Source organism: Pan troglodytes, chromosome 8 (genome assembly GCF_028858775.2).
Source record: "Pan troglodytes isolate AG18354 chromosome 8, NHGRI_mPanTro3-v2.0_pri, whole genome shotgun sequence".
In the NCBI taxonomy this organism is placed as follows: domain Eukaryota; kingdom Metazoa; phylum Chordata; class Mammalia; order Primates; family Hominidae; genus Pan; species Pan troglodytes.
This window is the reverse complement of record NC_072406.2, coordinates 124,663,613-124,689,859: the sequence shown is the minus strand read 5'-3', so window position 1 is coordinate 124,689,859 and position 26,247 is coordinate 124,663,613. Positions and strand designations below refer to the sequence as shown.

The 26,247-nt window shown below is 35.7% G+C and overlaps 1 protein-coding gene across 15 annotated transcripts in view; it reads right to left on the bottom strand.

Annotated features, from left to right (window-relative positions):
• The window catches only part of VTI1A (vesicle transport through interaction with t-SNAREs 1A), a 441,715-nt gene that overhangs the window by 311,398 nt on the left and 104,070 nt on the right, over positions 1 to 26,247 (bottom strand). The window lies entirely within an intron of this gene.

Below are 26,247 nucleotides of genomic sequence, written 5' to 3'. Positions count from 1 at the left end.
CCCCTAGATGTGATAGTACAGGTAATCAGGTTTAGATGAGGTCATGAGGTCTCCATGATGGGATTAGTGTCCTTATAAAAAGAGGAAGAAAGATCAGAGCTCTCTCCCCACCACGTGAGGACTCAGCGAGTTCTTTGTAGGCATGTTTTATGTTCCCTCTTGGAATATACAAGCTCTAAGTTAGAGCTAAAACTTATTTATCTATGCATCCCTAACATAAACTGTGGATTGTGACCTTATAGACGGATTATAAAATCAATTTAGAAATCAAGACTGCCATTTCTTTTTTTAAAACAACAAGAGTAGAAAATATTGGCATATACTATCTGTAGTTAGCAAGGCTAAGTATTGTTTCATAAAATATTTATTTCAGTTTTGTGTGTGTGGGTGTGTGTAATATAAATTGTGATGTGAAATGTATTTCTTACTATAGGTCATGATAACAAAATTCGAAAAATACTGCTGTGACATATATAGCCTAAAGCCCTGTACATATTTGGCACTCAAATATAGAATGAAGGAATGCTTCTTGAAATATCAGAAAACATCTTATTTTTAATCTTCTTCTGATTAGGAAAGTAATGCATCATTAAAATATTACCATTATAGATGATGGGAAGTAGTACCTTGTAATCACCATTCCACCATCCCACCCCAAAATACTCTTGAGAGTTTAATATTTATTCCAAGAATATATTTAAAATGTAATTTCAACTTCCACTTGGAAATTTTTTAATTATCTTCAGATTCCAAAGTTTCTATTTTGAGAATGGTACAGTTCTAAGGCTATTAAATTGGGTGTTTCCTGAATGTTAGCACAGTGCCTGGCTCCTAGGAGGTACTTAGAAACGATCTAATGATTAAATGCATGCTAAAACAGCAAATATTTTGAACATGTTAGGTCTGGCCCTTTTAGAAGAGGCAGGGGGCCGGGCGCGGTGGCTCACGCCTGTAATCCCAGCACTTTGGGAGGCCGAGGGGGGCGGATCACGAGGTCAGGAGATCGAGACCATCTTAGCTAACACGGTGAAACCCCGTCTCTACTAAAAACACAAAAAATTAGCCGGGCGCGGTGGCTGTTGCCTGTTGTCCCAGCTACTCAGGAGGCTGAGGCAGGAGAATGGCGTGAACCCGGGAGGCGGAGCTTGCAGTGAGCCGAGATAGCGCCACTGCAGTCCGGACTGGGCGAAAGAGCGAGACTCCCTCTCAAAAAAAAAAAAAAAAAAAAGAAAAGAAAAGAAAAGAAAAGGCAGGGGGCAGGGTGGGAATGGGCAAAAGATACACAGAATGAACAAACAAAGAAAAATTCACGAGAGGTTTAAACTTTTCTACACAATAAATTGCTAATTGGAAGCTATTCTCTTCAACAAGATATCATCTATGATAATGGAATAGTATTAATTTAACAGAACAATTTGAATGCTAAAAATATGAAGTCTATCAGGCAAAATCGTTTCAATGGCTCCAATGCTGCCGAGAAAATTAAAAAGACAATGAAATGATTTTATGAATGTTCCTTCATAACAAGAATAACATAGTGCCATCCTTCAAGTTAAATATTAAACAATTAATTTCATAAGGTAAAAGGTAATTTTGTTTTGTAATTAGTTAATAAATTGCTAATTTAAATGAGGGCAGTATTAATTCCACCGGACTGTAAACAGAGCCAGCATGTTTCCCTATAGAGCACTCTCAGCAGGGATGAAGATGAACGTTAACATTCTTGAAAACACACAAGGGACACGAACAAACGCTTACTGAAGGAAGCAGAAAACTGCTGTACCTTTGGCCATTATCAATATCCACTCTTGCAAAGAGAGGATAAATATCAGTGATATTTAAACACACATGAAGAAAACCTTGACTTGTACATTTATGAAAACAGCTACAAAGATTATAATGAAAAGATCCATAAATTAGATCTGCATGTCAGAAACTGACAACGAACTACAGGAACACAACCTAACTTTCATCAGTTTTCAGTGCCAGGGAAGAGACATCATTAGATGAGAGAAAGCAAAAAGATTTTTAGGCTGTGAAATCTCAAAAGAGAAATCAATCATTCATTTTATAGCTATTTATTTAGTGCCTACTATTAGCACCAAAGAGAGATATAGAGGTGAGCAAACCATACAAGGTCCTTGCGGTCATGGAAATTGCATGCTAGTGAAGCAAACTACAACAGTGATCTGGAATCTCAGTCCTTCCTTCACCACTACCTGGCTGTGTAAACATGGGCAAGCTACTTAACACATCAGGGCCTTATTTTATCTGGTAAAATGAAATGGTTGAGTTCAATCATTTTGAGGAGAAAATGCAAATATCAGGGTTCAATATTAGGACCAGTATTCAAAAAGTGAATTCAAACAATTCAACAATAGTCTAGTACCAGCCAAGTCAAATTCATGCAACATTTCCTTTGTACATTGGGTAAACACATAATTAGACCAGGACATTGAAGGCTTCTCTGACCCAATGCATCCATCTACACTGTACTCACTCATTTACTTCTGTCATGTCCATTCGATTTTATGTTGCTCCTAGTGCCTAATACAGTATGTATCACTTGATAGGTTCCATCTATCACTTAACGTGTGGTAGATTTAAACAATAAGCACTTTAGCAAGGTCTTATTAAGCTACTATTGTAGATAAGAAAAAAAGAAGCTCAGAAAGGTTAACTGACTAACCCAAAGTTACACAGCTCATAGCAAAGAAAGCTGGGATTTAAATCCAGGTCTATTTGATTCCCAAACCCAGCCTCTGCTGGGTATTTAACAAATGTTCGTTGATTTAGCAATGAATGAATAAGACTGCTATGGCTTTAGAGTAGTGGCTCCCAAACTATGGTCCACAGACTGGTGCTGGTTCAAATTTAAAAATAAGAACAGTGGAACAAGTTTTTCCTAAGACTAAATATATTTGCATTAAAGGACAATCACTTGTTCTGAGCTACAAATGCCCAATTTGTGGCATTCAAATATTATTTCCTTTATACAGAATTAGTAGACGTCAGTTCTCCCTGTCCCCTTTATAGACATACTTGAAGTAATAAACAGCTTCCAATCATGTGCCACTCCTCAAACTTATTTGATTTTATTTTTAAAACTTTGCTTGTTTTTGCAATCCAAATATCTAGAAGGCAATGATTTAGAGTATACAATGAGTACTGTACTTTAAGTAATTTAGAAAAAAATGGAATTTAAATATGATTCACTACAAACATGTAGAGATCTATGAGAATGAACAATTATATTCAGATAAAGAATCTAACCTTTTAACAATGTACTTTATCATATTCTGAAGCTTCTGGGGGAAGGCAAAGTACAAAACATTCCTCACAGAAGCCAATGGTATTAGTCTTAGTATATTTTCAAATTACAGGAACCCATCTCAAATTGCCTTAGGCAAAAAAGGGGTTTTTAAATTGTAATAAACATTACAAACTTTTTCAGGCAATAAGACAGCTTTGCTGTTCTGAAGGGCTTTCACAACTAGATCTTCGGTCTACTTCAACTAACATGCATTTTTGATGCATTACTGAGCTTGCTAGAAAATACGGAGATGTCCAGAAGAAATAGGAGGAAGTGTGAGACAAATAATTTTCCTAAAGCCATAGACAGTGAATGATGGAATTGGCAATAAAATTTGAATCTCTTTGATTCCGTGGTCTTTTCACTATATTACACTGCCTCCCAGGTAAGTAGGATAGGTTGTACCTGAGTCAATTTCCTTTTTGATCTATTAAGGGATTGTATATTTTCACCAAACATGCAAATACCATTGTCATTTTATGTCTAATAATAAAATTATTTCATGGATACCATTAGGGTTTTTTTTTTCCTAATAAACATACCCTCTATTATCAGCAAGAGTTGCAGAACATTTAAGTGCAGGGTACTAGACAGGAAAAGGGGACAATAAAGAGATCTAGGGCTTAGTCTTGATTTCCAAGTTGCTCAGTTTATTTCGGATAATGAAGCAGATAGCATACAAGGACAGGTACATAGGCAGTGAGCATTAAGGACCATGAATACAATTCATTCCAGGGACCATAAACCTTGGGCTGAATACTGCTCCAACCACATCTGCGAGGCCAGCACAATTCTTCCTTAAGCTCAGCAACAATTCTCAAAATTTGCTACATTATGAGTATAAACCTCAACCCATTTGGGTCTGTCACCCCTGAATAAACCTAAAGCACCACAGGAGTTGGGTAACAACTTATTTATCTAGTATTGTGGTGAGATGGGATGCTTCAGGAAAGAGAACTTTCCAGACAAAGCTGATTTAACTTCAAGCAGCAATAATTTATTTGATTAGTTAGTGAGAAACTTCTAAAATACACCATTAAAATACAGTTCATGGTTTCCTGAAGAAGAGAGAACATTTCATTTTTTTTTTTTTTTTTTTTTTTTTTTTTTTTTTTTGAGACGGAGTCTCGCTCTGTCGCCCAGGCTGGAGTGCAGTGGCGCGATCTCAGCTCACTGCAAGCTCCGCCTCCCAGGTTCACGCCATTCTCCTGCCTTCAGCCTCCCGAGTAGCTGGGACTACAGGCGCCCGCCACCGCGCCCGGCTAATTTTTTGTGTTTTTAGTACAGACGGGGTTTCACCGTGTTAGCTAAGATGGTCTCGATCTCCTGACCTCGTGATCCGCCCGCCTCAGCCTCCCAAAGTGCTGGGATTACAGGCGTGAGCCACCATGCCTGACCAAACATTTCAATTTTTTTATTGACAAAGTTATTATGACAAACAGCCATTTTTGATTGTTTAATGATAGTTTCATGACTTTCTTTAATGGTCATTCTCTTATTTCATGTTATCTATCCTCTTTAACTCTTCTGGTGAGGGCTGAGAGATAAAATAAGAAAACTACCAAAGAACTGTAAAAGCAAACCTTTTTAAGAATTTAAATGTAGGAATAATATCAACAACACCTACCACCACTCATACCTTTCATTGAAAGCTTATTAGGTGCACAACCATGCTATCATTGTCTTCATTTTATTTGATGATGAAGGATAGAGAGATTAATTAGTTTTCCCAAAGTCACACAGCTAGCAAAGTGGCAGAGCAGGATTTACACAGAAACAGAATTCTACAATCAACCACTATCTTTCTTTTTCATCTTTTTAAATTTTAGAATCGGGGGTCAATGAGCAAGTTTGTTACATTAGTATATGGTGTGATGCCAAGGTTTGAGGTAGCAATGATCCTGTCATTCAAGTTATGAGCATAGTACCCAACAATAATTTTTCAGCCTTTGTGCCCCTCCTCTCTCCCCCTTCTAGTTGTCTCCAGTGTCTGCTGTTACCATCTTTATGCCAATGAGTAGCCAATGTTTGGCTCCTGCTTTTAAGTGAGAATATGTGGCATTTAGTTTTGTTTCTGTGTTCATTTAGGATAATGACCTCCAGCTTCATCCACGTTCCTGCAAAGGACATGATTGTGTTCTTTTTTATGGCTATGTAATATTCCACAGTGTACATATACACCATCTTTTCTTTATCCAATTTATTGTTGGTGGGCACCTGGGTTGATTTCATGTTTTTGCTATTGTGAAGGGCACTGCAATGAACATACAGGTGCATTCTACCTTTTGGTAGAATGATTTTCCTTTGGATATATACATATCCAGTAATGGGATTGCCAGGTGGAATGGTAGTTCAACTCTTAGTTCTTTGAGAAATCTCCAAACTGCTCCCCACAGTGGCTAGACTAATTTACATTCCCACCAACAGTGTATAAGTGTCCCTTTTCTCCATAGCATCACCAATATCTGTTATTTTTTGACTTTTTAACAAAAGTCATCCTGACTGGCGTGAGATGGCATCTCATTGTGTCAACTGCTATCTTATAATGCATGTTTTGTTGTGAGTTTTTTCTTTTAAGGCATCCCAAGATGGCTTTCCAAGGCTAGTGTTGTCTCCTATAGAGGAACAAGTTTCCTTAAGATGAATCACTGGATACATGAGATATTACTAGTCTTTTCTTTGGAGTATAAACTTGGAAGGAATAGACAAGATGGGAAGATATTTTAAATGCATCTTAGGACAAACAAAGTAAAATGGGGAACTAAGAAGTCTGGAATCTCTAATATCTAGCAGTATGGCATTTTGAATAAGTCATTTAATCACTCAGTTTCAATTTTTTCACGTGTAAAATAAAGATAAATACCCATAAACCATAAAATGGAATGTTTTGAAGATAAAGATAACACAGGGAACAGCATAGTACAGTATTCAACACATAGAAGATGCACAATAAATATTAGCTGAAATGGTTGCTGATTTCCTCATTTGTAAAGTGGGGATGATAGGACTCATATGGTTATTAAATGAAATAATCTATGTAAACTCTTTAACATGGTGCCAGGCACACAGTAACCACTCAATAAATGTTTCTTATTATGGTATTATTAGTCTAGTTATTTGTTAACTCTCTTATCTCTGCTTTCAGCAATGAATCAGAAGGAGGAACGTGGGAAAATGCTGAGATGGATACCTTCTATGAGATATTATGTGCTGAATTCCTCTTCTGGCTCCAGAAGCTGGTGAGAAAATTAGCACAAAAATACATCTGGCATTTTAGCCTCTTCCGAGATGTATGCACAGAGGTACTCTGGCTATTACATGAGCAACACTCTACTTTGAAGTCTAAACACTTTATTTAAATACTATATTTTCCTTCATTAAAAGAGCTATCTTTTAATTGTTTTTTGTTTATATCTCAAAATATGGGTCAGCATTCACTGAACTTTTCATCTAAAATACATTTTATACTAATTTTTCCAACTGGAAATTAGGATATTCCAATATCCAAAGTATTACAAAATCCAGGCTCAATCTTTACCATTATTTTACTACTAGAATGCCAATATTAGGTTTTCTTTTCTTTCTTTCAATTTTTTTTCCCCATAAGAAGTGCTGCTTTGCTTTGCCACAGGGGGAAAATGAAGGAAGCAGGGAAAATGACTTTAAATATGCAACCTTCAGGCAGCTATCAGTTTCCAAACTTAAAAAAAAAAATTTTGTACACAGCCAGTTTAGAGTTTGTTGGATTCCCAGATGTATGCCCTGACTCCATTTTTCACAAAAGGTAATTTTATATTTTAATATGACAGTGTTCCTGGCAACACTGCATGTTATATTTGAAATAAGACCAACAAAAAGCAAGGGCCATATAATTGTATGAGATACCACACAGTAGGCTTTTAAAGAAGAAATCCCCTTAATTATGTCTTTGAGGGTCTGAGCACCAAAATGCAGGGAATTGGTGGTACTGAATGCACACTTTGCATAGAAAAGACATTTCTCTAGAGAAAAACAGACTTTGCAGATAGGCATGTAGAGTTTCAAAGCACAGGTTCTTCTAGGTTCCATTAGCTTCATACATGAAAGCAATAACCCTCAGAAGTTAATATGCTTCTCAAGTACCTGAAGTTACTTCTTAGGAAGGAAGATGCCTGGGCCATACCTCCAGAGATTCTGATCTGGTCGATTATCATTGGCACCCAGGAAGCTGTGTTTTTTTAGTAGGCACCCAGGCACTACTGATGCAAGTTTTTACCCACTTTCAGAGGCATGCTCTTCACAGCACCATATCACCACCTTCCAAAGTTTTCCCGGGATACCCTCTTTGCTTGTCAGTCCTCACTAATGTACAGTTATCTGCCAACATCATTACAGATGGCACTGCTTTGGGAATTGGCTCCATGTTGAGGGCAAAAGCCAACCTCTGTCTTCAGAGTATAAACTCAAGAGATGTTCCAATTCAACTTTCAGTTCTGTTTTCTAGACTAGAAGTCAATTGGCATAATTAAACACTTTATCTTTAGCATGTGATAATGAAAAAAAGTAAAGGATTTGACTTTATACTGCCCTTCAATTAGACTGATTCCTTAACCTCTCTGGACCTCAGTATACTTACTTGCAAAATGGGAAAAACAGTACTTACCCCGTAAGATAATTATGAAGATCAAATGAAGTGTATGCCTGGATCACAGAAGGCAACAAACAGTTGTCCGCCTTCTCAGCAAATTTATCATTAGGGTTTCTAGAAGGCATACAATCAACCTACTTGAGTTTCACCCTTTTTCCATAACTTTTTTTTTTTGAGATGGAATCTTGCTGTGTGCTCAGGCTGCAGGGCAGTGGCACGATCTCAGCCCACTGCAACCTCCGCCTCCTGGGTTCAAATGATTTTCCTGGCTCAGCCTCCCAAGTAGCTGGGACCATAGGTGCACACCACCACACCCGGATGATTTTTGTATTTTTAGCAGAGACAGGGTTTCACCATGTTGGCCAGGCTGGTCTCAAACTCCCGACCTCAGGTGATCCGCCCACATAGGCCTCCCAAAGTGTTGGGATCATAGGCATTAGCCACCGCGCCCAGTTGAGTTTCACCTTTTAAGTGGGCCTACTGCATGGCAGAGGAACACAAGGGTAGAAAGGTGGTCAAAGGAGAGTTATAGAAAGTGGGGGGGAAAACATGAAGACTTGATCATCTCAAACTGAATAAACAATACAAGTAGGTAAAACATGACCACTTAAGGCGAGAACATAAAATCAAACCTGATCATGCTTAGCTGGCTGGGTGATTGTTATAGGATAAGATGGGGATCTTATTTAGAGTTCTCTAACCTTTCCAAGAACCATTTGCTATCATTTACAGAACACTTCTCTTGGCTCCACCTCCTGAGCATGGCTATGTACAGCTGCTAATATGAAAAGCAGCTCCATCACAATTTTTTTTTTTTTTTGAGATGGAGACTCACTCACTTTTTTGCCCAGGCTGTAGTGCAGTGGCGCGATCTCAGCTCACTGCAACCTCCGCCTCCCGGGCTCAAGAGATTCTCCTGCCTCAGCCTCTCAAGTAACTGGGATTACAGGCGTCTACCATCATGCCCAGCTAATTTTTTGTATTTTTAGTAGAGACGGGATTTCATCACGTTGGCCAGGCTTGTCTCGAACTCCTGACCTCAGATGATCTGCCCGCCTCGGCCTCTCAAAGTGCTGGGATTACAGGCATGAGCCAACCATCACATTTTAAGGGGCATAATTCCTCCTAGGACTTGTAATTTGGTGCTTCTGAGACTACAAACTTATTTTTTTTTCTCTGTCCAGAATATCATACGGTGCACAGATTATTTTTTCTTTATATCTGAGTTTTGGTTGCTGTGAAACAGCTATGAAATATCACCGTGGGCTCCAAAATGAAATCTGGGTACATTACATAGTCTTATTTTAAGTGAGATGATCACAAGCTTAACTGCCAAGTACCGAAAATCGATTTAGTCACTTTAAGATTCAAAAACATATAAAGAGAAATCTGGTTTTGCCTATACGGATGTGTGCCCTATTTAAGCACTAATTCTCAGCACTCATCTTCATTTAAAACGGTCCTCCTTTCCACAGAGATCCAAATAATCTAAGGTCATTACCAGAGAGATATGATCTACCATGCCCTTGGAAATAACTGTGATATAAATCAGTGGTGACTCTCGAATTTGAACAGGTCACCAATATAGCACTTGCTAAGCACTCCAAATCATACCACGCAGTTATTCTACAAATAACAGACTAACAATGTCAATTATCCAACATGGTAGATTCCTAAGCCATAGTTTTAGCTAAAAAAGAATCATCTGCCCCCAATCATACCTCTGATGCTTTGACATTATTTACTATGAGAAAAGGCTTAATTACATAAAATATACTAAGAAAAAAAACATGTTAGCCTGATGCTATAACTTGAAAATCAACCTATTATTTCTAATAGGATTGTGTGATATCACAGACATCACAACAGAATTGAGATATAGATAATATAAATGTGAGCAATAATAAATTTTCACATATCATAAAAAAAGAACTGTCATTCACTTTATGTGAATTCATAAAATGGTAAACCTCTAACAAACCACAGTTTATAAAGTAAATTATGGCCGGCGCAGTGGTTCACACCTGTAATCCCAGCACTTTGGGAGGCTTAGGCAGGTGGATCACTTCAGCCCAGGAGTTCGAGACAGCCTGGGCAACATGGCGAAAACTGGTCTCTACACAAAATAGAAAAATTCGCCGGGCATGGTGGGGTGTGCTTGTAGTTCCAGATACTTGGGAGGCTGAGCTAGGTGGGTTACCTGAGCCAGGGAGGTCGAGGCTGCAGTGAGCTGTGATTACACCACTGCATTCCAGCCTGCGCAATAAAATGATACTCTGTCTAAATAAAATAAATTACATTATAGCATCTGAAGTGAATATTATGAGATACAAAAAGGGTGTCTTACAAAAAATATGTTGCACTAGGTCCAAATATGATTTTCTTTTTAATGAAAATCTCAGATACTATGTCCAAATTATCAGTAGGACAAGTTAGCAACAATATAAACATTGGGAAAGACCCCTATGCCCCACACATAACTGGCTGACAAATATACTTTCTATAAACCCTTCCCTAAAGATTCACATATAGAGTGATGGAATATTCATGAAGCAGCATTTATGACCCGGAGCATGCAAGTTCTTGCATGCTGGAAATCCAAGCAGAGTCCCATTCGCCAACAATACTAAAATACTTTCATAACTTTTGCTAAGGGGTAAATAGTCAATATCACTGCTTAAATTTTCAATCACAAGTTTCTCTACTATTATTATAGTAGAGAGAAATATCTCACTTTTCCCAATAAATCACTCTAATTATTAAACGGCAAAACAATAATTTACACAGAGTATTTTCGCAAAGAAATAGTCCCAGAGCAGCTTCTAGAATCTGCCGATCTGCAAGATGCAAGATCAAAGAAGGACGTTTAAATGTACAAGTCAAATTTTTTCATGTATTTGACAGAAGTATTTGATTATTCTTAAAATTTATTTTCCAACGTATAAAACTTAAGAAGTGCTTATGTTTAAATGCAATGCAGTTGTAGATGTTATTTTAAATCTATTATTTTAACATGTTATTGAATTAAAAGGTAAAAATGCAATAGAAATATCACTGTAAGTTTTTTATATGTTAGCTAGTCTCAATATGAATGGAAATAAAACATTAAAATGCAGTGTGTAATAATAATAACAAATCAGTTCTTACTTAGATTCATTGAAGTTTCATATCTTTCATTAGAAAAAAACATACTAATTTTGACTTCACAAATTTCTAATGCAGAATGCTAAATAGCTAGATTTTAATGTAAAGTTTCCAAGCACATATTTGTTAATTATATTTTACACTTTAAAGTTGTTTTAATGTTTATCTTTTAAATTATAATAAATTTTAAATAATCTTCAAAATATACCAAAATGACTTCACATGCTTAAGTTACAAATTATATTTTTCTATTAATACATTTAAATTTCTATTATACCTTTACTAACATCTATGGGAAATAGTAAATAAAAACTTTTTAAAATGAGGTTTTGAAAGTATTACATTGAAAATTATTAGAAGATATCTTAAAAGATTTAAAAAGTGACGTATATCAAAATATGTTCTTTTTTGTTATATTAATTATAGTAACACACATTTTAAAAACTGATAGCCTGTCCTCTTGATTTCCATGTCCTCCACATTTCCATTTCCATGTACTACTGGCAGCACAAGAAACATTTCTTTAACTAGTGGCTCAATGGCGCAGCCTATGTGTAGAAAAGTATAATACAGCATGACGTGCAAACTACAGCCAGTCGTGTAAGTTGTAAATAAGGGTTTAAAAATATAATATGGTTTTGAAAAATGATCAGAGGTATACAGGAAAGAATTTAGCTTCTATTGCATCATGACTTTCACTGCTATTTGCAAAATGATTTAAAATAAACTGAAAGTAAATATAAATAAAATGTATAAATAAGTCTTTTAAAATTAATTTTAAATTGCCTTTGAATACAGAAAAAAATTTTCTATTTCCTTCACTTTCATAAACCTAAAGAAGCATGGTGTTTTGTGGCCAACTATTTAATGTTTTCAATATTTGTTACTGTCAGGTTAACATATGACATTGTGGTTGGTAATCTCTTTAAAATAATTTTTCCCTGAAAAACAACAAATAAATACACTACAAATTTTAAATCAGAAAAATTATTCCAATTTAACAATTGCATTAGGCCAACTAAACAGAGGCCCACTGTTTTATGGTACAAGTGATAGGAAGGCTAAATAAAGCCTGTTCTGCTGCCTCATATATGAACTTGATAAATACATTCACTTCCATAAATCTCCTTCAATACTATGGGTCTCTGGTCAAATATAAGAGGGGGAGCTGTTTCATTTTACGGCAGCATAGGTGATCAGCTCCCACCACTTTTTTAACATTAGCATTCAATGAGGTAAATATACATGTAAGTATATGTATATTTGAAATTTTAAGCTAGCCCATCTCCTAAAAAAGGAAAGAAAACAAAAATTATTGGCAAACACTCATTGCTACTACTAAAGTTTGAGCGAAAGTCAGTAAAACCATTTTTTTTAAGATCTGCAATGAAAGCCAGCATTCCATTGTACACAGTCAACTTTATTGTTATTTTTGTATCTCCTTTAAAAAGCCAGGAGCCATCATATAGGGAAATCTTTTTTATATACTCTCAACTTTTCTCTCCTCATGCAGAGTTGGCTGCTAATTCTAACAGAGAAAAGAACCATATTCAAAATTTGCACCCATTCCATTTCTCCATTATTTAAAAAAAGGGGGGTAACCCTGTAAATTTACTTAAGCTGTTTAAACAAGGAAGAAGTGCAAAAACTCAGGCTCTGTTGCAAAGCGAAATGTAATCAGAAAAACTGTTTCAGTGACACTACAACTTAACTGTTTTAACTTCACAATATGAGTGTTTTGTTTTTTTTTTTTAAAGAAGTACTTCAATCACACAGTAGAGGTCTGATCAATTTGACATTGACTATAGAAAACTAAACTCACAGTGAAGACAAGCACAATGCACGGAAAATTATTTCTGTTTGGTTCACTATTACTTCATCTTTTCTTTCTATTGCTTTTGTTATAAAGAAATCAACAACGTGCTGAACAAAATTAAAACAAAAGCCACTCCGATGTTTATTTTTCAGTCACTGCCAAATGATTTAATTCCAAAAGCTTTTTTCATTCCATGCAAGTTGTGGTTGCATTTATTTTTTCTCTCCCTCAAGGTCAGATTTGTCAATTAAAAAAAAAAAAACTATTTTCAGGGTGAAATTGAAATTTTTCCACTCATACTTACTTCATTAACTACTGAGATTTTACAATTTTCAACATTTTAGTAGATATTTTAATCACCTTAGGTTTTTAAAATAAACTTTATGATGTCTAATGTTTAAAAACCATATTTAAATGCACTGTCAATTTACAAAGCTAAAATATTAAATTTGAGAACTGAAGTAATATGTTATACCTTGCCATGAAAAGAAATGTTTTTGTCCAAAAACTACTCACAGATATTCTCATGTAGAATAGCCAGTCCACATCAAGGAATCATTCTGCTTTAAAACAGAGATATGTATACCTTAAGAATAACCCCATGGAACAAATTATAATTAAATTTGTCAGTAGTTTCTACTTCAGCATTTTCTCAACTTAATTGTGTAAAAATATATTGGTGCTAATTTGACGTTAATAAATTAAGACCATTAGAGACAGTCTTTCATTGTTGGCCTTCAACAATTGTCAATGACACTATTTTCTGTTTGCATTTCCTCAAGCGTGTTAATGTCTCTTTGTTTAGGCTCGCAAGTCGAATGGTCAATGTAAACACAGTCAATGAAACATCAGGACTGGAAAACAAGTCTACTGAGAGGACCTATGGGAAGAACATTTGGTCTATTGCCAAGTATGCAATAAGGCTACAGCACTGAAAGGCTACTTAAAAATTTTTTTTATATGATGAATGAATGACTCTAAAAAAATTCTCAAAATTCTTTGTTTTGCATACAAAGTCCATCAAGGATGAAGGTGGTCTGCAAGTTGAACTTAGTACTATGTGGGTTATAGTCTTTGTTTGCAGTCTTAACTGGGGATTGTACCTTAGCTACCGTAGTTCAAGCGTAAAAATACTTTGTCTGTAATACTATATACTGTTGCCAGTGACCCTCTAAATCCTTGAAGCAACTGTGTCTTCTGGTGTCACAGAAGATAATGCCAATTTATTGCAATGTGTGGCTTTTTTAACTGATTAAAATTAAGCCGTAAACACGTGACAATGGAATTAGCACATTTAGAGAGTCTGTTTTCCCACATCCCATTTTGTGCTAGTACGGCTGGTCCCTGCAACTCTACGCGGGTGCAATTTTAATGACTTTGCTGGGTTTTGATGTTCTTATGAAAAAAGCACTGCTTGGTGTTTGTGGAGAAGGTAGATATGGGGGCTGAAGAGCTGTGATTGGGAACATGGTGACATCGTTTCTGTTTTCCGATAGGATCGGTGTCATTTTCCTCTCAGCGATAAGACACCTCCACTGACAGTGCCCGATTAGGGAAAATTTTATTATAAAATTCACTTTTATCGAATGAGGATAGAGTGATAAACAGTTCAGCCTCAGGGAAGGAATAGGAACAGATTTTCCCCCCTTTTCAAATTCCACCTTTTCCCTCTACTCTCTCTTTCTCTCCTTTAGGAAGATGATTGTGTTTTAGTTATTATTAATGGTACAAAAGAACTCCCCACAACATGCGATTGCCATGATAAAACTATCTAAATCAAGAGACACTCAGATGTTGTTATAAAAGAAAATCTATTTTATATAGTTATATATGTGTGTGTATATACACACACACACACAAACATAATATTACTTTCTAAATCCTTCCATTTCTGGAAGTTACCTGGTATTTATTACTTAGGAAAATATAGCACTCTAAAAGCAAAGCAAACTGGAGTAATATTGACTTAATTATCCTAAATATACTGACATTTCATACTTACTTTCAGAAATAAACATTTGCCAGGCAGAACTGCAAGGTAAACACAGAGAAAACAGAAGAGTGTGGCCCTTTAATTCTCGAACAAACATTAAGGCTTAAAGGAAGAATATGAAAAAATATAGACTGTTTCTAAATAATAAAACATCATTGTTTCTGGACGATGATACTTTAAACCTGCAGTGTCGTAAGTTATGTCTGCCTGTTTGCTCCTGATAAACCAGCTGTAACTCAGGAATATATGACAAGTACTGGAAAGGTCATTTGAGAAGCAGAAAAATAGGCATTTGCCATTATTTTATTTTATTTTTTCTGAAGGAAAGTTCATCAAATGACTCAGAACACTCCTTTGGCTTTTATGAAATAAAAAAAAGTTGTATCTCAGGGGCTAAGAACTTCAGGTGGAATTGGTAAATTCTGGTAAAAGAGTTCGATGATAGATTTTTTAATTTTGGGGGAGTGAAATGTTGATGATAAAAGCAACTCAGAAAAGTATTTCTTTATTTATAAAAAACTATTTCTGAGAGGGAAAGAGAATACAACAGCCTTTAGTTTGCAATATTCTTCCATATATTTCTAGGGTCTCCCTAAAGTCTCTTTAAAGACTTTTTTCCGGAATGTTTTTTTCAAGTGCTGACTGCAAGCATGATCTATTTTGTTGTATGAGTTCCTATATTATTCTAGAATTTTTCAGTTATCAGTGATCAGAAAACCATGTTAAAATATCTTTTTCCATTTGAGTTAAACTTCCAAATTTAAATAAAAAGTAACCAGTTTTCAGAAATCATTGTTATGAACTGATGATGCTTACAGCTTCATGTTGATGAATTTAAGTATTTGTTATATCCTTGTAGGCAACCAAAGAGATTTTACTTATCATATAATAAAATGGAAAACTGAGATTTACACAAAGACACTACAAGTAAATGTCCCTAGTCCAACCATTTCTGCCTACTTCTTGTTACAAAATTTCAGCGAAACAAACATTATATTCCAATGATTGATAAAGCAACATGATCACACTGCAACCTAATTTTCACTATTAATTTTGTAGCCTAAAAACAATTACCAAAGTAAACTTATGAAACTGGAATGGGTAAACAGTGGAAAAGAAACAAAGCTCAATAACTAAAGCATGCAGCAAATGAAAAAGGGAACCTAGATTCATTATTGGCTTAAAATCTTTACCACCAAATGCTTATTAATGAGTATACACTAGTTTGCAGGGTAAACTGACTTGAGTAGAGTATACTTTTCTTAATTATAACTTTGCCAAATAAAACACAATATTCTTTTTTTTAAAAAATATTTTTTTTGAGAGAACCACTTGAATGTATTAAGAATTTCAATACAATAAGAGACAAAGATTAATTCTAAAATGTCATAAAACCACACGAAATCTTCTTAAAAGTGGTCTGGGATGGGAAATGGCTATAATTATTATAATGCTAAAGGTTAGTGAGAAACTTTTTGAAATAAGCACTTCTGGCCAGGCGCGGTGGCTCACGCCTGTAATCCCAGCACTTTGGGAGGCCGAGGTGGGTGGATCACTTGAGGTCAAGAGATAGAGACCATCCTGGCCAACATGGTGAAACCTCGTCTCTACTAAAAATACAAAAATTAGCTGGGCGTGATGGTGCGCGCCTGTAGTCCCAGCTACTCGGGAGGCTGAGGCAGGAGAATCACTTGAACCCGGGAGGCAGAAGTTGCAGTGAGCCGAGATCATGCCACTGCACTCCAGACTGGCGACAGAGTGAGACTCCATCGCAAAAAAAAAAAAAGCACTTCTATTTGCAGTAAAGGAATATAGCTGCCCATTTCCTTCAATCATTCAACAAAATGCCTCTCAGGAAGCTTACATTCTTATGGAGAAGGCAAACAAAAAATGAGTAATGGATTACTCCTTACAATTAATGTTATGAGGAAGGGGCTTGGTAAGATTCAGGGGAAGCCTGCTTTAGAAAGAGTGGTCAGGGTAGTCTTCTCTGAAGACATAACATTAAACTAGAAACCTAAACCATGAGAAGGAGCTTAGCCAAGTTCCTTTCACATGCGAATGCATCAACACTTTTTAAAAAAGGTATTTCTGGAAAGTTGCATACTACATTTTTTCTTATTTAAAAAATCCCTAGTAAGTACTCTGAAGACCTATCACTATTAAGATAATCTAGTAATAAAAACTCTCAAAGCAGAGAATCCTGAATAGAAAATCTTTATATGTTAAAGTACACCCATTACTAAATATCGCTCACCCTAATCTTTCTAGAGTCAGAAGGCCTTTCAAGATCATACACTCAATGGACCAGAGTCAGCACTGCAATTACCCCTGTCTGGGTCAGTTAGAACTACAAGTGACAAACTAGCTTTTACTATCTCAGATGCCTTAAAAGCAGGATGCATGTTTTTAGGTAACCATGAGTACATCCCCACACACGTGTGTGGCCACTCTGGCTGGTCAGCACTATAAAGAATAGAATACCTTTTCCATTTCAGTAACTACTACCCATCATAACTTTATTTCCCCCAATTTTTTCTCATAAGACACCCAATACAGGTATTCTCCACGTCTGGGGTACATGAATGCTTTTCTGTTACAAGCAACATCTAGAATGGCTGTGTGGCTCTGTGTGTACAGAATTAACATTTTATTGAAGTAAGCACCAGTCTTTCCTAAGAGGGCTGCCTGATTGGTTAGTGGAAAACGGATGGAGTGAAGGGAAGAATAGCTGATAAAGAGATAATCCACTGTGGAAACCTGGCTGTGCGGGATGGCAGCACTGGGGGGTGCATGTAGGGTGAGGGAAGAAGAGGAAGGCCTCCTTTCTGTTGTTGCATTTGAAGTGGGAAGGAGGCCTGCAGTGAGCAAACTTCAGATGTAAAGAACAAAAGGCCAGGTTTTCCCCCTACACCATCGCTCTACCTTTTTCTCAATACTGACGAGATGATGAGGTCTCAAGCTGAAGCCCTACAGAATTATACTTTGACAGCCTATATTTATTAGTCAGGTTTATTTTCCAGATATACAAAGTAAAGCATTCATTATTATGTATGAAACAATTAAATGGAGCAATGTTGCCAATCTGTACTTGGGCAAAATTTAGAAGTATCTCTGCTCTTTACAACGGAATCAGTGCACATCAGTATAACCAACATGTGTTATATGTTCATCCGAAATCTGAAATCACTTAAAGAAAGAAAAACTTGCAGTCAATCATCATTAATATTGCTTAGGTCAATTTACACATTTTTTTCCTATTCCTTTAAATGAATTATTTGGAGAGGATGGTAGTTCCTAAGCTGATGGTGGATCTGAGGTTGCCAGTTACGGGAGCACTTAAGCGCCCATTGGCACAGCAAGATTCAAAGCCCTGGTAGGCTTCAAAGAAACACTTTTTTTTTCTTCTTCTAGAACTCTTTGCTTTCTAGTAAAGCTGCAACCACAATGTTCTCTCTCTTAATGCCACCATAAAAAATCAAAACACTTTAAAACAAATTGATGTACTCTTTAATACAGTCACCACATCATCACAGGACCCTTGCACCCTGCATGGTGACAACCGTAGGGATGCATACCACACATCTCTTTCTTTGTTGCCTGCTTCAATGCTTAAAGAAAAATCGAGAGAGAGTGTGTCTCTCTCAATTGAGATATGGGCACCTTTGATTGACAAGACCTAATCAGCTTATCTCCACACTAATAAAGTTGGGGCCTGTGGAGCTGGTATATGCCCAGCACCAAGTGAACTTTTACTAGCCAAAGCTGCACAGGCCAGGTCTCAGGCTCTGCTTCTCTAAACTGGTTCAGATCAATTCTTAATGGGCTATTTTCATCTTGATAAACCTCTATAGTCTTCATTCATGATAGCATTAGAGGCTATTTAGCTGGATGAATTGCCTAAAGTAATGGCTACACAGTAAGTCTATGATAAGTATTTATGCACACCGAATCAATAAGCTGTCTTTTCCCAGCTCCCTGTAAAGAAATAAAAAGTAACTTCTTCTAAAATCAGAGGTTTTTCCCTTTTACATGATTATTTATTAAAGGGGATGACTTTTTTTAAAAAAATTAAAGGATGACAGGATCCTCTGCCCATTAGGAAACAGATTCTTTTAATAATTTCTACTGTAAATACTATTGGATTTTCACTTCCTTGGGATGAAGCCCAGTCCTGACACTGCCATACACTGTGATTTCTCTGTCTCCACCATTCTGGTACTTAGAGACACTGACTTGCTCAGACTAGACATTCACTAAATGTGCCTTGATTTTGGGGGAATGAAGAATGCAAGTCCAGGAAACACACATGAACAGGAGTTGAGGGGTGGGTGGCTACAGACACACGTGCATGCGTATTTTCTTCTTCAATTTTACTTGTAGGAAGCCCTTTCAAACCACGCCTTTTCTACCTCATTCAAGAACAATATCTTTGTTCTTATCTGTTTCTAATTGCTATGTAAAGGTTAAATTCAAGAGTTGAGGTGAAAATAAAGTTATTAAAACACCAGGTGCTTCTTCATCTACATGGTGGAGCCCTGGAGCAGAAGTCCTCCTTTACACATGCCAGGGTGAGAGTAAAATACACAGTGGGCATTTTGATCCCACCTTTCATATGCAGTTATCTAAAGAGAGAGATGGGCTCACTGGAGAAAGCAAGCTTTACAGAAAAATCTCCAGTAGTGGAGAAATGTTTTGAAATGATAACAATTGTCCTAGTGTGAATATATATATATAATTTGTTCCTCCCACCATATATAAATGGTCCTTAAAATTATTCAGTAATGCTGTTTTCAAACTGCAATATACCTTAAGTATTATAATCACCTGCATAAAATGAGGCAATTTTAAACACATTCCAAAATGACATTTCTACAGACTATAGGAAATCTTCAGCAATATTTTTCATTCAGATTGTGGTCTTCATGCTATAATTGCTTTATACAAAATCCACTCCAGCCTTATCACTCAATACTATCTTTACTGCTGAACATCGGAAGATAATTTTGCAATAAAATTTAATTTACAGAGCTTATTTTCCACTAATCTCCTAGCAGAGGAAAAATTAAACATGCCAAGGTACACACTCCAAGTTATGATCCTAATGGCATTTTAAAAAATTTCTGGAATAGCACGCCACTAAACATATCAATTTTATCATATTGAAATGTTGACAAATTTTAATTATCAAAACTTTATATCCTAGAAGAGAAAGTAAAAGAGGCTATTAAGAATATGTATGAAAATAAGATTCTTCAAGCAATAAAGTTCCCCTGTGGAAAGCTTTTCTTCCATATGAAAAAAAATACTTAATATAAAAATATGGGACTAGTAAAGTTATTTTATTCAAACCATTAATATATCAGTAACGGTCAACAATATTGAGATTTTCAAATAAAAAATTCAAAGCCAGTAACAATAAATAGGGACTAGACATCAAGACTCAGTTTTCTGTATAAAATGACAAAGTCAGGCTTCTTATCTCCAAGGCTCATGCCAGCTGTAAAACTTTCAATTTTAAATATTTAGATGCCATGCAAAATTTGGAAGAGTAAATTAATAGTAGAAGGTTTATTTCTACAGGCCTTTTGGTCTCTATATATGATTTATGTCCTAGAAGGCATTCATCGCTTGAAAAACAAAAAAAATCTTCTTTTACAAAAAGTATTGAGCCCTCTAAAACAATTAATGCCACAAATTAGGATAAGATATAAGCCAATCCTGTTGCTCACAAAGAAATAGCTTCATTTTTACAATGGTGCAAAATACTTAAAGAGTCCTCATGAAAACTTAAATTCTTTGCCAAAATGGTAACATAATAAAAAAATTAATGAGCATTAATGGGTTGAGAGATTTGTGTTTGATGTCTACACTGAATGAGACCACCATTTTCTAGAACAGATTTAAATCACTCTGCCTCTTTTAAAAGTTATATCATAACAAGGCCAAACTGATACTGAATCATTTATGAGGTTTTTAGAGTTGAAATATCAGAGTCATATATTTGCAGAAGTATTGTTCTGACATTTGAATTTCAGCAATAGGCAATTCTGAGACATTTCAAGTTATGCAAAACTTGACATTTCCATGTTAATATACAAAACAACGATGATGTGAAAAGCGACTTCTCTACCAATACTTAAACGCTTAATAAAACTTTAGAATCATAGGCTTCTACGATTCAGACTCACATAAGAAGTCCTTACCTAAAAGCTTTAAATGTTTATCCACATGAAAAGTGTATGCGAAACCTCAGTCTACACAGATTATTTCCATTTATACACAGAAAAGCAAAACATTATTAATCTCTTTTCAGACCACTTGTTTCCAATTTAACTTTCTTTTCATTTCTCATATATACATGTCAGAATATTCTTGCCATGAGCTATAGATTACTTAAAATTGTTTCTCAAACATTAATAACAACAGTAAATCAAGTACAATTAAACATATTTCACTTTTCTGTATAGTATGAATCTCAGACAGTTGCAATTTTATAAGAAACTAAAATGGAGCACTGATAAATGACCACCATGTCCAATGATTATCTCCTTAAACACCAAAACTAAAATGTTGATCTAGACATGATGATCTCTAGTGGAAACAGTAGAGACATTTTTTTAAAAGGCTGAAATAAGTAGGGTAATAATGAAGAACAAAATGTATAACATTTTCAAGCTGCAAATTAACAAGCAGATATTGACTTTTCTTTGAGGTCAATAACAGCTCTTTATTGATCTAAAAAGTTAATACCTACTAAGGTCAATATAAGATCTCAAGGGTCAACAAATCTGGATTCTAATTTCCACTTTCTTTCACATATAAATATTGCTGAAATGGGTACAACTGTGTTTAGAGAAATCAGGAAATCACCATTATGAAGCCAGAATAATCCAAAGGAATAGGCCAAGGAAGTTAAAAGCATACATAGAAAGAGTTTTTAAAGTCTGTTACTGAAGAATTTCCAGAGATATTGAACCTTAGACATAAATCCTACTACTACATAATTCAGGCAGTTAAATAAGGAGAAACAAACGTAAGTAAAAATTATGTTTTACCAGCATTTGGCTTCTTCATGATATTGACATATGGAATCTCTCCCCACTCGCACTCTGTATCTCTGTGTATGTTGTGTGTGTATGCATATATATTTGAAAAACTATGATGTGAAATAATTTTTCAAGAATAGATTTTAGGCACTTTAAATATAGAGAAAATTCTTTTTTAATTGTAAAATTAAATAGTAACATGTTAGAAAATTCAGAATAGGGAAAAAATCTATAATCTCATTATTCTTATGTTACCATTTCTATTATTATCATAATACACTCTTGTTTTTCTAGATTGAAAAAGAAAAAAATATTAACTCTCATTCTTCTAATAAGTAAAATGGTCTATTCATTCTTATGCATCTTGAAGATGGGCATGTGGGGATAGACCACATGAACGTTGGGACCATGTCCCCATATACATCGAATACTTCCTGGACTCATCAAATTAAATGATTGATTAGCCTGATCCTTTCAATAGTGAAGTAAAAGTTCATATTGTTGTTTTTGTAATTACTAGAAGCACTTAGGGAGAGGTAGAGAGTGGGAGGAAAGAAAGAAGAGGCAAATATTCTTAGAGCATTTACTAGTACCCAAACCTGGCCAAGGTGCTTTTAAATAGACATGAGGCCTCATAGTTACTGGAAAGGACAAATTATCTATAATTTTAATAAAAAATTAAAAAAGAGAAGTCAGGTTTGCAACAATGATGATATTACATGATGGGTACTCAATAAATATGAAGACTACTGTGATTGCAATGTCCTTTTGTTGAAATAAACTTTTAATTTCAGAATAGCTTTAGATTTACAAAAAAATTATGCTCATGGCAGAGTTTCCATTTACTCTATATCCAGTTTCCCCCATTATCACTTACATTATTATGGTACATGTGTCACAATTAACAAACCAATATTGATACATTATTATTAACTAAAATCAATAACTTTATTCATATGTCCTTGGTTTTTGCACAATGTCCTTTTTCTGTTCCAGGATTCCATCCAGAACTTGCATTATGTTAAGTTTCCTTAAGTTCCTCTGGGCTGTGACAGTCTGCAGTGTAAGTGTACTTTTAGCATATGCTTTAGAAATGACATATATACATTTGCAGACTTACAACTATTGTCACCACTTAGATAAAAACACACACGGCAGAATTATTTTTTGTTACAGACCTAAGGAATATAAATTTGAAAAGTGAATAAAGATAAATGTCTAGTAGAAAAGAAAGCAGATGATATCGGACTCCTTAATGTATCTATTAATATGGAAAAGAGAGAAATAAAGTCTCATTTGCCACAAAAACTAGAAGATCGCAACCACTGACCTGGCCTGTAAGTCATCTATCCTTTCACTTCTGCCCATTGTACTGTTAATAGCTAGGGTCTTAACTGATGATGTATGAGGCAGTGAAGTAGGCAAGAAATAAATACTTTGCAGAGATAGATAAACTGCCCCCCAACCCACCTATATTGTTCTCCCTCTTTCTTAGTATAAAGTTGTATTAGAAAGTGGTCATTCAGTTGGAACTGTATTTCCCAGTCCCCCTGCATCTAAGTAGCACCATTCAACTGTTCTTGACAGTGGAACACAGGTAGAATTAATGCGGAGCTTGAAAAGTGGGTATACCTTCTCCACTTTCTTTGCCTAGCTGCTGGCTAAACGTAAAGGACACCAAAGCCCCAGGGCAGGGCAGAGCCAAAAGACAGCTGAAGCCTAGATTTCTGAATAACTACCTGAAAGGGCTGTCTGCCCACTTGGACACTTGCATTACACAGTTTCAAGAGTGAGAAATAAACGTCACTGAATCAAGCCACTGGGGTGACTGGGGTTTATTTGTTACAGCAGCTAGCGTTACTATGCAAATTAGTACAAATGGAAACTAACATTTATGGATCACCACTGTGTTGGATGTTTTATATAGTTTATCACATTTATCTCTCACGACAACCTCCATATAGAAGATCTGCAAGGATTTTTACACATTTGAAAACTAAGACTCAGAAAGGCTAAGGAACTTGTCTAAGGTCTTACAGTTATTAAGTGGCAGGACCAAGATTTGAACCTGAGTCTGTCTCGTAGCAAAGCTCCAGGCACATTCCATTTTGCTTCACTGCAGGTGAAAGAGAGGTGACCTGACTTGGCACTTGGATGAAAAAATAATTTCTGTGCATTTTATATGAGTAACTTTTTTTAAATCCTCAAAGGAGAGCAGAAATTGCACGTGTGTTCTCCCTACTTTTTATGTAGAAGACACAAAGTCCCAATTTACAAGGGGTGGATGTGAGACGATTAGTTCGTTTGAATTTGTTAGCATTTTTCAGATCAAGACAACCTTATACAAAAATGCAGAAGAGAGAGATACACTACACCTTTGTAACCTGCTGATAATCTTACAGTGTTTAATTTGAGCAGAGGCCAGCAACTTACAGAGGGCACGAAAGAACTGTTGCTCCACAAGGTTTACAGTTAACAAAAGAGAGAAGAGAAAGACGTACTTGTTCTCACAACAGTATGAATTTAAAGAACTATATGGGGTGTGCATTCTACAGGAAGCCCAAGTAGGAAGAAAAATGAAACACTGTACCTTGCACACAGCAATAAAAATGAGGGGATTCATTGTAGTAAGAAAATTCACAGCTGGCAGGCAGTATCAGTGAGGCAATAAGATACTTGGTCCATCTTCATGCTTACCTTTTAGAGTCAATGGTTTTTTTTTTTTTTTTAAAGGTCTCTTTTTACAGTAACAAAGTCACTCCAGTCAATCCCTTTGACTCACCTACATGAAAAATGTGGATGTCTGTAAAAGTCTTACGCTAACACTAGTAAGAAAAACTCGTGCATCTCTTAAATTTGTGTAGCCTTCTTAGGACAGATTTTGTTTGTTGGTTGGTTGGTTTGTTGGTTTCAAATGAACAGGTCCTAATCATCAACAGATCTGCACAGAGTATTGAACATTACATAGATAATTCAAAGATATGCTAATGAGAAAGAGGGAAACTAAAAGTACTTATTTCTTCATGAAACCAAATAAAACTTAATACATATTCTGGTTGGTGAAAGTAGATGGCATTTGGGGAAATATTCAGGGGATCAGTGTACTCAGCTTGAACAAATTTCCATTTCAGATAAGGTAATTTATTGATTGATACGATGAGTTAACAGATGTAAAAGTAGTCTGAAAATTTTAAAGCAGAATATACAATGTTATCGCCTGTGTTACCATTGTTATTTTTAGCACATAATACATTAACAATTACCAACATTTATGATTTAAAGCATTAAAAACCTCCATAATATATTAAATAATTACATATCTGTCTATTAATGAATGGGTTAATTGGGATGGTTACTCTGAAATAATAAAAAGTTTGATGGAAAATGTTTTAAAAATAAGTGTTATCACTTTCAAGTAAAAATTACTGAATGATGAATGTTAAAAGATGAATGTTAGCTATGCCATAGGACACCCCCCAGGAATTCTCATAAGCCATGTATTTGCCCCAAAGCCTGGCTTTGCTCACAGTTTACTTACTTCTCCTTCCTCCTCTCCTTATGTATTCCATAAGGCCCATCTTTCTCAAGTCTTTCCCCGACATAATGAAATAGACTTAATTACCTCCTCTACCCTCCTTAAAAACACTAATTCTATTTATTATTAGAATCTATAGCTATTTATTTTCCCATAGGCATTTTGCCAAGATATTCCAGCTTATTAAAGGAAATTCATATTTATATAACAGCCAAGGACAGTGCCAGGATCTGTTCCTTCCTAAATGATATGAAATCTATTTTCCCTTTCAGGTGGCTTGAATTTCTCCTCCACCTTAATTCCAAATGCAAAATTTGCTAATAATAATAATGTAAGGCAGTATTTTTCTTGCTATAGCAGAGATCAATAGAAGTCCAGTCCACATCCAATAAATCCAATCCTAATTTCTTAGAGTCTAATAATTGTTTGCTGAACAAAATGTTAAGGTTCCACTGAGCTCTATTTAAGTGTTATATATGCAAACAACTTTGAAAATGGAAATTAAAAAAAAATAGCTTCATTGTGAAGGTTTTTTTTTTTTTTTTTTGAGACGGAGTATCGCTGTGTCGCCCAGGCTGGAGTGCAGTGGCGCGATCTCTGCTCACGGCAAGCTCCGCTTGCCGGGTTCACACCATTCTCCTTCCTCAGCCTCCGGAGTAGCTGGGACTACAGGCGCCCACCATCACGCCCGGCTAATTTTTTTGTATTTTTAGTAGAGACGGGGTTTCACAGTGATCGCCAGGATGGTCTCCATCTCCCGACCTCATGAT